Below are 15,041 nucleotides of genomic sequence, written 5' to 3' on the forward strand. Positions count from 1 at the left end.
AATTTTGAGTCTTGTTCCATCTAATTCCCTTAATGCATATGTAGCATTATCCAAAACATGTACAACCACTTAAGGCCCAAACCAACGCTTAGAGAACTTTTTAAGAACACTATGTTGATTATCCAAGATGTTGTCATATACCAAAACCCAATCACCTTCTTGAATATCTTTTGGCCTCAACCTGTGTCGCTTATCAAATCTATCTTTATTCTTCAAGCGTGACTCTTTTAGCCTTATAATTACTTTTTCCACATCTTCAGGTCTTCTTTCTAGTTGACGAATTCGAAGTACAAGAAGTTCTTCTTTAGATATATTGTCTTGCCAAGGCAAGATACTCCAAGTAGGTACTTGCTCTTCAATGGACATAATGGGCTTCTGTCCTTGCATTAACTCTGCTGGCATATATCCTGTCACTGAACTGTGAGTAGTCCGATCAGCCCAAAGAGCAAATGGCAATAATCTTGGCGATTCTCTTGCTCTTCCTTTACAAGCTTTAACAATGGCCTTTACAATAGGAGGATGACCTCTCTCACTCTTAGCATTGCCTTCTGGATTATAAGATGTAGTAAGTGCTAGCTTGATCCCACATCTCTCAAAGAATTGTCTAGCTTCATGTGCATCCAATTCCCCACGATCAGCAGTAATTTTTCCAATACATCCATATCTATAAATCACGTCTTTCAATAAAAATCTACAAACTCCTTCAGTGGATTTTGTTCGTAGAGCTCTTCCTTCTACTTGGTTAGATAAATCTTCTCGTGCCAGAGCCAAGTATCGCATTTGCCATATCCCCATAGGCATAGTAACGAGGTCTACAACCCATTTATAATGTATTGCAAGTGGATATATAGGATGCAATCCATCTCTATGTCGAATCTCCGAGTATATCTGACAGGTTTGGCATGATTCTACAAACTTCACCACATCTCTATACATATTATGCTACCAATATTTTTCTTTGAGTTTATTAAAGGTGGCATAAATACCTCTATGTCCAGCCCACAAACTATCATGAAATTCATGGATTAGTTGTTTTTGCATCTCTTTCTTGCAAACTACTCTTTGTGGCATTCCACTATCCCGCTTGCATCGCTTTCATAGGTAACCACCTTGTAAGAGGTAATTATAAGCCTTCCGTCTAATCTGCTTGAAATGAATATCACTCCATCCTGATTGTCTTGATAATGTGCTTAAATAGCGTCCAATATCAATTCATTCTTCTTCATACAATTCTTCTGTAAATAGTCTTGGATATTCATCTTCTCTTTGTTGTGCCCTAGAATAAAAGGTAGTACCTATATCTTCAGTATCTTCTATCAAACCTTCTTCTTGTTCATATCTGGCTCGAGATAACATATCTGCTACAAGATTATCCTTGCCTGCTATATGCCTAAATTCAGGGTTCAAAGATTTAATATATGCAATCCATCTTAGCATAGCAATATCAAGGGTGTTACAGTTGGTAATCATTCCCAATAGTGGCAAGCAATCTGTTTCCACTATCACTGGTGCTCCAATTAAATAATCTCTTTCATTTTTCATAGCTGTAACTATTCTCCATAGCTCCCGTTTCACCTGTGGATAGTTTCTTTATCGTTTACTTAATACTTTAGCTCCAAATCTAATAGCAAACATGTTCCCTTCTTCATCATTTTGTCCTAAAGCCCAACCAACAGCTATTGGACTAGTATCAACTGTAAGTATCACTGATTTGCCATCCTCATAACTTATCCTTCACAATACAGGTAGAGAAGATAATAATTGCTTTAGCTTTTGAATTCTTCCTGTATGTTTTTTCTCCCATTTAAATCTCTTCCCTTTTCATAGCAAACTATAAAGAGGATCAGCTACATGTGCATAATGAGGAATCCATACACAATAAAATATGCAAGCTCCTAAAATCCTCCGTACCTCTGTCTGTGAGCTACAAATATCCTTCATTCGTTGTATGGCATCCACTTTATTAGGATCAGGTTTGCGACCAAACCATCCACATAAATGCCCTACAATAACAACTTCTCGAACTCCAAAAGTAGATTTAGCTCCTGACAATGTCAAGTGAACCTCCTCAAGTCGAGATAAAATTTTGTCACAGTCTAAAATATGATTAGATACAAATTTACGGCACCCCTTCTGATCCATTGTTTTATCTTTTTCTTCTTCCACACACCCTTTTATTCGAATATCATCTAAGAAGGGTATAGTCTTTTCTGGAATGAAATCACGAAGAACCTTATTCATTCCATTCATCATATGAGCTACTGAGTTTGTTGCTCCTTGTGGCAATGTACACATCTTAACCAACCCTAAAGGTGTCATCATAGTAGTAACATCTTTGCTTCCTTCAGCTAGTTTAAATTGATCATATCCAGAATAAAGATCTCCAACAGAGTAAATAGCTCTACCAGCAAATGCCTCAGCAAATTCTCCAATAATTGGTCCAACTCTAGTATTTCTAATAGTTATTTGATTTACTGGTTGCATATCTTGAATAAACCGTAGTGTTCCATTTTTCTTTGGTACTGTAAACCAACGGCTGGAATATGGTGCAAATGATGGCTCGAGGATCTTCATTTACATCTTTTCTTTTAAAAGCTTCATAAGTTTAGGTAGATGTGCTTTAGGCACTGAAATTGGTCTTAAATCCCAAGGAACATGTGGAACTATAAATATAATCATTGGTGCCACAACACTTGGATCAACACATCCAATTTCTGAAGGTTCAAAAGCAAAGGCCTTTCCATGCATACTTAATATTTTTCTAAATTCTATTTCTTCAACAGGCAATAGGAAATTTGCAGATCCTATTTTTAACTCATTAAGTATGTTCTTAGTAAACTTATGGCCAATTTGTTTAGGATCCCGTAAGACCTTCTCCTTCAAAGCTTGTTGAACTTGATGATTGGAATCACTAGGTAATGGTATAGCTACTGGTTTTATTTTTCTCTCCACAGTCTTGTACTTAGTTTCAACTTCGACTTCATAATCTTGAAATGCTTGTATGGCTGAGTAGAGCTCTCTTGAATGTACTTGCATCACTTGATCTTCATTTCCTTGTTCAACCTCTAAAAGTTCTTCCATAAAATTTTCTAAACCAATCTCCATATATACACCTATTATCTTATCATCTCCATCAAGCACACCCACTCTTTTTAGGTCTTTTTCAGATTTTTGCACAACTCTTTTCTCCCACTTTGGTAGATCATTAAGTTGTGTATAGATAGCAAATCCATTCTTAGAGACTTTAGTAAAAATGGAAGACTTGGAAGAACCAATAATTGCTCTCATTGACCATGGATCTGAAATTAATATTATGTCAAAAGAGGTCTATAAACATGGAAGGTGGCCCATTGATATTAACCATGGATGGGTGATTCGAGCAACAAATAATACACGAGGAGATCTTTATGGTGCTTGCCCTAATGTGAAGGTAAAGGTTAGAAATGTGACCACAAAACAAAATTTTTTTGTTCAAGACACTACTTCATACCCGGATGATGACAAGGGCCCTGGACACTATATCAAGGGACATTGGACAAGAGCCACTTGATATAGTGTCCAGGGCCCTTGTCCAATGTCCCTTGTCCAATGTCCCTTGATATAGTGTCTAGGGCTCTTGTCCAATGTCCCTTGATATAGTGTCCAGGGCCCTTGTCATCATCCTTGTATTCATCCAAATCAAATTGTTCCTTTTTATTGATACAACATTCTGCCAATTCATGCTCCTCTTCTTCAGTCAAGATTGTATCTAAAGCATTAGATACAGCAGATTCTCCTGTCAACTGCCTCTTTCGCTTAATAGTGTTTATGATGACTTCATGAAACTCTCTCTTTGCAATGCCTAAAATTTCTCGTAGAGTAAATTCAATTTTGGCATTCAATACTCTTTCTTCCAAGACTCCTTTTAAATCTGTGGCTGCCTCAATATTAGATTGAAGTTTATAAGTAACATGCTTACTCTTTCCTTTGTCTCTATCAACCTCTATCCTTTCTTCCCATTTTTCTTTTGGCAATGAAGCATTTCCAGGATGCAATATTGATGGCCCAGCCTTAGATGGTCTATTAACATGTGGTATAGGTAATTCTTTATTTTGTGCTGTTTCTGCATGCCTTTGAGATCTCTTCTTGTTTGTTGGCTCCTCAGGATTTTCTTCTATTTCATTTCTTTCCCTTTTCACCTCCATTAGGGCTTCATGTTGAGACTTTGCCAAATAAGCATGTACAGACATAGTATCTATAGGATCATCCCATCCTGTAGCATTTCTAATTATTGTGGCTGTATTAAGTAATTCCTGCCTTGTTGTTTTTCCTTTATTCATGCTGATAATAGCATGATTCCATAAATCCCTTGTGTTTACATGCTTGTCAAAAATACCCTCCTTCTCCTTTACAACCTCGATGCCATAAGTAGTAGTTTCTTTTGATGCCATAGCCTGTTGAGATATATGCTCTTCCAAAACCTTCTTCATCCCACCCTTTCCAAAATTGGTTTTGAGAAACTCACCTATATCTCGCAACGCAATTTTTCCATCCTTCCACAAAATTACTCCTTGTTGCAAAATATTAGCAAAATCTCCACACTCCTTTCGAGGATGCTCCATACTATCACACCAAATACATCATTGTATATACCCTGGCTTTGATATAGATTTGTTCTCAGATAATCCTTCTTTCTCCTCTAGCTTAGCCAGTTTGAATTGTAAGTCTTTCATTCCTTTTACCAACTCATCAATTGCATCTTTTTGTGGTGCAACTGTAGACATAGGAATTGGAATAGTACTTACTGATATAACAGGTTTTGCCAATTGCCTACGAGGTATTGTAGTTGGTAGGGGTCTAGTTTCTTGCCTTACTACCACCTTACCCCTCCGGTACTCTCTTTTAGCAAGTATGCCCACAGCTTCAGAGACTTTCTTCCAGTCAGTAGTAAGTCCATTGTCCTCTGTATTATCCTCCAATAATAATTCCAATTCTCTCTATAAATCATCCCTAGCTGATTGAAGAAATAACTCCACCTTATCATTTTCAAGTGTGAGCTTTTCCACTCGAGATAATTGAAGAAACTGTCTCTCAAATTCTCGAAATAACTCTGTTGCAACCAACCCTTTGTTGGATTTATTAACTCATTCCATAAATGATTTCCTTGTCACCCTTTCTGCATCCTCCAAAGAATACTCTTCTTTTAGCTGTAGGATAAAATCTTCCCATCTGTCTCCATGAGTTTTAATAATACCCTTTATATGCTCACGAAGCTCTGGTACAACTGCATGCTCAAATGTAAGGATCATATCTTTTTCTGGCACCTTATTGAGCTCCATCTTCCGAGAGTAATACTTAAGATACTTGGAAATATTTCTTCCATCAAATTGGTCCAAAATTCCAACAACAGATTGCAAGGCTTTCGTAGCCATTGCCTCCTTGCGTTCCACTGCTTGCTGCTGTTGCATAAAAAGTGCAAATACTTGAAACATTTGATTTGTAGCAGGATCCAATTGCAATGGAGAATCCCCAATGCAATTCCTACCACCACTTCCTTGCCCCCCTTCCATAATAGAAAGCCAAAAATATTTCTTCAAAACTCTCAACCCCAGAAATTTTCACGTCGGATTCACCAGGTCTGTCCTATGGCGTGATTTTTTATCTGGGAATACACTAGGTATCTAGCTGTAGAGAGTTTAGGTTTCTTTTTTATATAATGCCTTAGCTCCCAAAAACAAACTCCTTGCTTTGTATAAAAATTCAAAATATCTTAAAATTCTTCAAAATATATTTCTTCCCGCCAAGGACCTTTTTACATCAGACTTTGAAAATTCCTAAAAGCTAATCGAACCGTTCACTTTGTTTCAAATTTCTACATAAGCTAGATGCTATACTTAACTTTTACCACAAAGAAAATTGAACCGTACATCTATCACCGATCGTTCGGCATCTAAGAAACCCTAGCAGGTGCACAAAACCCTAACTTACAAGCACCCGAAAACTATTTTCCTTATATCTCTTAAACCCAAGCTCCAAATCACACAAAACTTGTACAGAAAGCTTTATAACAAGATTACGCTCAATCTTGAAAATTTTGAGCTAAAACCTCATCAAATTGTCTAAGATATAGCTCAAATCACAAGTACAAGTAATTCGGGCTACTTACTACCCTTAGATATCAAGCGCTGACTTCAATTGCCAATATCTCCTTCATAAAAGCTTGGAATTCGATAAACAGTATGCACAAACTGTAGCCGAAAAAGTTTTCTCTTCAAATCCGGTCGCCGATCCTCGTTTGCTGTCCGTACGCGTGCGGTATGCTCAAAAGAGTGACAGTACGTCGAAAACTTACACCTTAACTTTGAGCGCCTATAACTTTTTCATATAAACCCCAAATGACACAAATTTTGCACCAAAACCATATCCAAAAACCTAAACCTTCTGACCCTAGCCTCAAAAACTCGAATGGCCTCGAGAAACTAACCCTAATCCCTAATATGGCCTCGGGCAGCCTCCTCAAAGCCCATTGGTCATGATTTTTGACCAATAGGAATGGAGATTTTTATTTTTCATCTCCATTCATCCATATTGGTGCCCTAATTAATCCTTTTGCTACCAAAACCCCCTTCTTCATCCCTTTTCTTATAAGATTTTTACAATGAGTCTTTTTGACACCAAATAAAAAATCCAAAAGAAGTTTTCAAAGGTCACCAATGTCTAACAAAGGTGATTCTAATTATTTAGAAGTCACTATGAACTAAACCAATCTTAAAAGCCACTATGAAAAAGAAATCAAAGTTATAAAAATTCTATAGTAACCTTTTTAAACAACCTCTTCTCAAAGTAATAATCAAATTATATCCTACAACCAACTAAAATCTACTAACATGGCTCTTACCATGTTACTTGATAAATTATATATTAAGTACATAATTACATTATTTTCATATAATAGCCAAACCACAACACGACACCGTGGATCAACCAATTCGTTGATAGGCATGACAACGATGAACAAATTAGTGCGCATCAAAAAACATTATGGGCCACCAATATCCGGCCATTAAAGCCTTGCAAGTAGTATTGTCTCCCGCGAAATGTCCACCACAACTATCCAAATGACATCCCTCTAATATCGATTGTACTTCACTTAGAAAGATGCAACGGCGTAGAATTCCATCCCGGCCTTGCTTATACAAGGCATCTCCCATCATCATATATGGTGCACTTTTAAAAATCAGTCATTTCTTGAGTTTCTCACTATATGTAGGTGGGAATGTTTGAAATGTCAAATATTTAATCAATTCACTATAGTCGGTTGTAATCACTTCGACGGCAAATAACTGTGCATCAAGAAGTGCATCATTAATAGGCTCATTACCTAAGATATTGGACAATCAGGATAAGTGATCCGCATTGGCATGTTTCTTTCCTGGTCATACATTGATAGTAAAATTAAATTCTTAAAGTAATAACATCCATCGAGCAATGTGTCCATTCAATTGAGGCTTATTAATCATGTATTTGAGGGCATCATGATCCATATAAAAGACAAATAGATACCCAAGCAAATAGTACCGAAATTTTTGAACCAAGTATATCATATCCAACGCTTCTCATTCAGTAGTAGTGTAATTATGTTCAGCAGCCACCAATTGCCGACTAACATAATAGAAAGGATGATCCAGACACTGGTCATCCTTCTGACTTAGTACCAATCCAATAGCCACATTAGATGCATCAACATACACATGAAAGGGCTCGGTCCAACGAGGGATCACCAATATTGGTGTAGAGACCAATTTTGACTTCAATGTTTCAAAGGCCATAGTACACTCCATGGTCCAGATGGGACTAGTCCCATCTAACGGAGGTTTCTTCAATAAGTTCGTTAAAGATTAACAAATAACTACAAACAAACGAATAAATCATCGATAATAACTGACATGGCCGACGAACCCTCGAACACCGGAGACCGTCTTTGGTCTAGGCAAGTTCATTATATGTGTCACTTTATCTAGATTTGTAGTAATACCACGGCTAGAGATGATATGTCCCAATAATTTTCTTGACGGAACACTAAATTGACACTTATCCGAGTTCAATGATATCCCAAACTTAGTGCACTAAGCCAAGCATTTACCGAGACAATTAAGATGATCTTATTTTGTACTGAATGCACAAAAGTCATCTAAAAAGATCTCCATAAACAGCCGGAGATAGTCTTGGAAGGCTTGAGTCATCACTCTCTGAAACGTGGCTGAGGCATTATATAACCCAAAAGACATCACGTGATAAGTGAATATGCCCCAATCCGTGATAAAGGTTATCTTGAGCTGGTCTTCCGTTGCAATTTGAACTTGATTATACCCAAAAAATCCATCTAAGAACAAATAACATTCATGACCTCCTACAACGTCTAATATACTATCTGTCAAGGGCAATGGAAAGTAATCTTTCTTGGTGGCCATATTAAGTTTCCAGAAATCTTGACAAATTTGGATTTTTCCATTCTTTTTTGGCACCATCACGATTAGAAAAACCCACTCACTATTTGATACCGGATAAATAAAACCAACCGCAAGAAGCTTGTCCAATTCCTCCTTCACCATGAGGGAATATTTAGGATTAAGGTGATGTTGCCTCTGCCATACCGGTTTAGCGTTCTCCTCTAAAATGATACGATGCTCACAGACTTCAGCAGAAATACCTTTTAAATCATCATAAGTCCAAGAAAAAGTGGATTTATGATGCAAGAAAAATTTGGCCCAGCAGGTCAACTCTTGTTTCTTAATATCTTTGTAGACCTTAATTGTCCGAGGTTATGCTGTGGTCACCAAGTTGATAGTTTGACATAAAGGTGCAACGGTGATGTTCTGTTTCAATCCTCGTGCTGGTTTAAAGTCAATCGATAAGTTTGACATGTATGAAGTACTAAATCCTATGTCCAGGGCACTAACATGGTGCACATCATACTTGGTCGTCCAATAAATACTAACATAATCTGAGTTTTTTGAGTCCGTCGGATATATTAAGTACTCCCCCGGACGTCCACATTGGTACACCACTCCAGGATGTAGTGCTGCCTCCATGGACGCCTTTGTAATTGGTGCTACTACGTCGTCATCAGAGCTAAGCTCATTGTCCGACGTTAATTCAGATGTTGGCAATTGAGACTCCCCATGATAGTGTACTGGATACATTTATAACACCATTTTATCTCCGCCCTTGCCAATTGTCATTGTACTCTGACCCCAATCGTTCTTGGCCTTTGCTTGATAAAGCCAGCGTCGTCCCAATAAAATTGGATATGATAAAGTCAAACGTTGTAACCGAAAGACAATATAGTCAATTTCATATGCAATATCGGTAATCATAGTTTGAACACTCTGTAAGATATCTATTGGTTTAACCTCGCTATGATCTGCCATCCATAATATCAATATTGTGGGTACTAAGTGTTCCAAATCTAAAGCATCCATTGTATCAGTGTTCATTAAATTGATGTTGGAACCACCATCCACCTGAACACCCGAGATAATAACACCGTCAATCAAAACATCGATGGTTGATGCACCTGGGTCAGGGTTCAAACTGACTTCACAAACTTCTTTATTACGGTTCTTATGCCATGTTAATGATGAATTCAATGTAGAACGACACTCTGGTGCAACCGCTAGAAGTTGTTTCATAAAAATAGAAGGTCAAATAGTGTCCAGATCCTTCAAAATATCATAGGGTTTCATATTTAGGATAATTTCCAATGCCTTCTTTCTTTTCATTAGTTTGAATTTAACTCCGTGAGGTAAGATATTCTTTCGCCTTGGACTTGGAATTGGAACAACAGTCGGGGCTTCCTTGAAATTTCTGCCCTCAAGAGAATCTTTCAATGAATAAAACGTTTCTCGGAACTACGTAGAGATCAAAACTGCTTGGAACATAACCGAAGCCTCTGTAATTGGAACATCATCGGATTGTTTCACCAAGTCAAGTCTCGTACTAGGTACCAAGTCCGTAACAGGACCTGGATTGGATGGTCCCTTAATTGGATCAAATTGGTCTTTCGCATTGGAATTACCCAAATATTGAATTGGTCCTTTTTCCTTTTGTTGACTCCGGGTAAGAATGCCTTGGATACATTCCACCCGATTTACTAGTGAATCTTAAAGACCTCGATTTATCTCCTCAAATTTTCCTTGGCTTTGGATCTACTGATTCTGATTATTGACAATTAATGGAGCATTACATTGTTGATACATATGCCTCGACTGCTTGTAATTCCCACAAACTGGCGCATAATCGTCACTGGCTCTGGGATTGGGACATTCATTGGCATAATGACCAATCTGTCTGCAACAAAAACAACGAAGTGGTCTTCTTGCACCTCCATCAAGCATATTGGATGTCTCCACCGGTATATACCTACTAGGCTTGTTCCATGTAGGATTAAAAAATAATCCTGGTTGTCCCGTTGGTACTAAGGGAACTTGGTTTGATGACGTTGGTGGAGCATATTGCTGATACTTCTGCTGCTCTTTACCGTAGTTCTAGGGGGTTCGATGCATATCCTTGATTAAAATTGGAACTTTGAAAGTTATTGAATGCTCGATTTTATCAATTAAATCGATTTCCATTCCATCCAAACTTATTTCCCATTTGTACTTGATTGACGTCCCACTGGGTTGGTGGGATCATGGTCTGATTACTAAATTATTGTTGTTATCTTTGGCAATTCCAACAATTTGCTGTTAGGTCCTTTCCTCCGCAAAATATACATTGATCCATTATTTGTGAGGATGAGGGACATTCTGTTACAAAATGACCATGGCCCTTACAATTATTGCACCATATATTGATCCTAGTATTGGTAGGCTTTTGCCTCTTTTCTTTATCTTTGGCCATATTGATGGCCATTTCTTCCATTTTCTTCGTCAAATTCAATAACAAGGTTTCATTAGAATCTTTTAGGGCTGGCATTATTAGTATCTCTGCCGTAGTTAACGCTTGTTGTTGATACAAAAAATATGGAGCATACATTGTTGTCATGTTCAGTGATATAGCTTGCAATGGGGTGACATTAACTGACCCCTAAATATTGGCATTGGAAAGTGTCCCTATTTCTAACATCCGTAGATAACTACCTACTGATTCGTTCCAAGACGGATTTTGATATCTACCTTCAACTGGAATCATCGTGGCTCCCGCGGTTAAAAATTAATCATAATGGCATTCCTCCCAAACCTTGGCTCTATTAAGCGACGCAGCCACCATAACGGTTTGAGCTTCCTTTACTAATATTTTTAGCTCTGGTGGGTGAAAACCATTGATTAATATAAATAAGATAAATGCCTCCGGTATTTGGTGATTCGACCACTTACTAAGTATATCAGCCACTCGGCCATAGTACGATTCCACCGCCTCTCCTAGGATCATTTTCTGTTCATTAACCTCTCTCAAAGATAATCCTCAAAACCAATTGGCCAAAAATGAGATAAAAATGCATTCTTCAATGCTTTCCAATTCGGAAATTGACTCACTGGTTGGCAGTTGTACCATTCAAATGTCGTATCTTTTAAGATTGCTGGCAGCGATTGCAACCAAATATCTTCAATTTTGCCATTATTAGCTATACATGCTGTAAAAAACTGAGACAAATATTGATCGAGATCCGCATCTGAAAATCTCCAAAAAGTAGGTAGTGGCACGACACTAGTCGTATGATTACCTACTACACCCATTTGAACTCCAATCGAAACTATTGGTCCTCCGGATGCCATTAAAGATGCCAGTGTTGTGCTCAATTCCTTATTAAAATAAAAATTGTCTCCTGCAAAAGTCTTTTTCGGACTTCCAGGCCTTCCTAGTTGAGTATTATTATTCCCAAATAATTTTACTGGTTGAATATGAGGTGAAAATGACAGGTTTTGATATACTCTTAATTGGTCTTTATTGGCAAGTGATTTATGTTGATCTTCACAATCAATCTTGTTAGAATTGGATGTATCTCTAATTGGAAAAATACCCAATGGGGTACCTAATTCCTCTGTGCCTTTCTCGCTTTCCGTTAACAACTTCGAGAGATATGCTCGACTATTAGCAGTGCTCTTCGTGAGTGCTCTTGGCAATTTTTTTAACGGTATGTACTTCTAAAATATTAAAGGTCGATCATCTTCTGGATATGATCGAATATGTCGACAAGCATGCAACCATGGCTTAATCCAACTTTATCAATGCTTCTTTTTCAATTTGCAATTTCACTCATTACGCAATAAATTTCTTGCTTGCGATCTCTCTATTCTTTCTTTTGATTGCTTTATTTTCTTTGATGTTAAATTCTCATTATTAATAAACATAATCTTGCTTCAAACACTACTGAAATCATCTTCCATTGCCAATTTTTCACAGGTTTGGTAATTAATTCCTAACACTCAAAGCTATTATCACTCCCCGGTAGTGGCACCAAAATGTAATTGCTTGTTTTACTTATTCCAAATTAATCTAATGGAAATAAACTCGTATAGGGAGATTCAAACACGGGGAATGATTAGTTGCTTAAGCGTTCACGTTAAGGTCACACAATCAATTACCTCCTGAATATATCATCTCTATTTCTAATATCTGAATACATAAGGAAACTATAATCTCCTCCTTCACCTTATCGGTCTCTTCCTTATAGCAATTTAGTCATATCAATAACTACTATTTCTACCAATATATTCACCCTCATAATCTCCAACTGTAATATTGCGCCCTCATAGCTTTCAGCTCACAATTACCCTCATTCCAATCACTGGAATTCTTCACACAAAATTGCCATTCATATTACGGTATTTCATACAAATACAGACTCATTTTCTCTGTTGAACTATAATCAAATTTCAGCATTCAATCTTTCTTCTTCTCAAATAATACCAATCACATTTCCATTCCATAATTCACTTCACAATATTTAGAAACTCTCAATCCTCTTATTCAAAGAAAATAACAAACAAAAGAAAAGAGGTAGCACCAAGCTTACCCCGGCTCACAACTATCACAGCGATGGCACCTTAATTAACTTGTACAACTCCTATATACTTTCCTCCGATTCTCCAGATTCTAATCGTAATTCTGTAATTAACCGCTTTTAAGAACTAAATTACTCATCTGTCCTCCTGAATTTCCTATTATATGGACTATTAATATATTTTACCAATATCTTTCAAAAACGAATTAATATCTATTCTACAAAAAACTTGATGTTATCAATAATTTATTGGGCAATCTTACATCTTTGACTACCTTAAATATAGGTGGCTACTCTAAATTGACATCATTGCCAAATGAATTGGATAATTTCATATCTTTGACTACATGAATTGCAATGATGTCAATCTGAAGCATCACTCCATATTTAAATATGAAATTATATTGAATAATTTCATATCTTTGACTACATGAATTACAATGATGTCAATCTGAAGCATCACTCCATATTTAAATATGAAATTATATTGGATAATTTCATATCTTTGACTATCTTAAATATGGAGTCATGCTTCAGATTGACATCATTGCAAAATGAATTGGGCAACCTTGCATCTTTGTCTACCTTAAATATAAGTGGAGGTTCAATCTTAATATCATTGCCTAATGAATTGGACAATCTCATATCTTTGACTATCTTAAATATGAAGTGGTGTAAAAGCTTGACATTATTACTAAATAAATTAGACAACCTCACATCTTTGACTACTTTAGATATAAGTAAGTACTCTAGCTTGACATCATTGCCAAATGAATTGGGCAACATCACGTCTTCAACCATCTTAAATATAATGGAATGCTTAGACTTGATATCATTGTCAAATGAATTGGGCAATCTCATATCTTTGACTAGCTTAAATATGGAGTGGTTCTTCAGATTGATATCATTGCCAAATGAATTAGACAATCTTACATCTTTGTCTATCTTAAATATAAGTGGGAGCTCAAGCTTTATTTGATTGTCTAATGAATTAGACAATCTCACATCTTTGATTACCTTAAATATGAAGTGGGTGTAAAAGCTCGACATCATTGCCAAATGAATTGAGCAACCTCACATCTTTGACTATGTTAAATATGAATGGATACTTAAATTTGATATTATTATCAATTGAATTGGGCTACATCTCATCTTCGACTTAATTTTATATAGGAAGGTCTTTAAGCTTGATATTAATATCAAAAAGAATGGTCAATGCATTCTTAGAAAGATACCTTTAAAATCAAGTCAAGAGTCAATAGATAATATACTTACAAGTTCAAGAAAAATATAAAATTAAGTCTAGATAAAATATTTACATAAACTAGAAGATTATTGTAAGTACGTACATAAAATATCTAACTTGTTTAGTTTTTAAAGTGAATGATAAGTTTATAATTTAAAACTTATGATTAACTAGTTGGAATTATGTAGGTATTTTTAGTTTCTTGATACTTTTATTTTTTAATTGTAACATAATATATCTTCTTATTTTTAAGGTTAATAATTCCAATAGTATAAATAATTTATCATATAAGATCCTAGTTAAAAAGGTATAGTTGCTTTGACTTTAATTTTGAGCCTAGGTTGAATTCAAACCTTAAGATATAAAATTACAATCTCATGGAAAAATCATGATTTCATTAAGATTTTTTTAGGATTATATTAAGATTTTATTAAGATTTTATTAAGAAGAAAAATAAGTAGAAAAATAGGTAGCTCAAAAAGAATTAGAGATAAGAAGAAGATAAGGATAGAGAGCCAAGTGTTGCTTTTCATCAATCCTAACGTGGAGGATATTAAATGCATTTGAACAACTTTACAACATGTTAATAACCAATATTTGCAACCACCACCATCAATGCAATGCTTGAGTGATGCTATTTATGTAAGAAAGAATTTTTTATATATTAATGAACAAATGAGAGTATGAAAAACATAGAAGAATAAAAAAAGTAGCAATAAATCACAATATTATATATACAACTTCTAAAGAATGGTATTATGGAATCATATCTATCTAAAATAAGGGTAGTTTAATAGATGCTAAGAATAA

The sequence above is a fragment of the Physcomitrium patens genome, chromosome 11, assembly GCF_059467195.1.
Source record: "Physcomitrium patens ecotype Gransden chromosome 11, ASM5946719v1, whole genome shotgun sequence".
NCBI lineage: Eukaryota > Viridiplantae > Streptophyta > Bryopsida > Funariales > Funariaceae > Physcomitrium > Physcomitrium patens.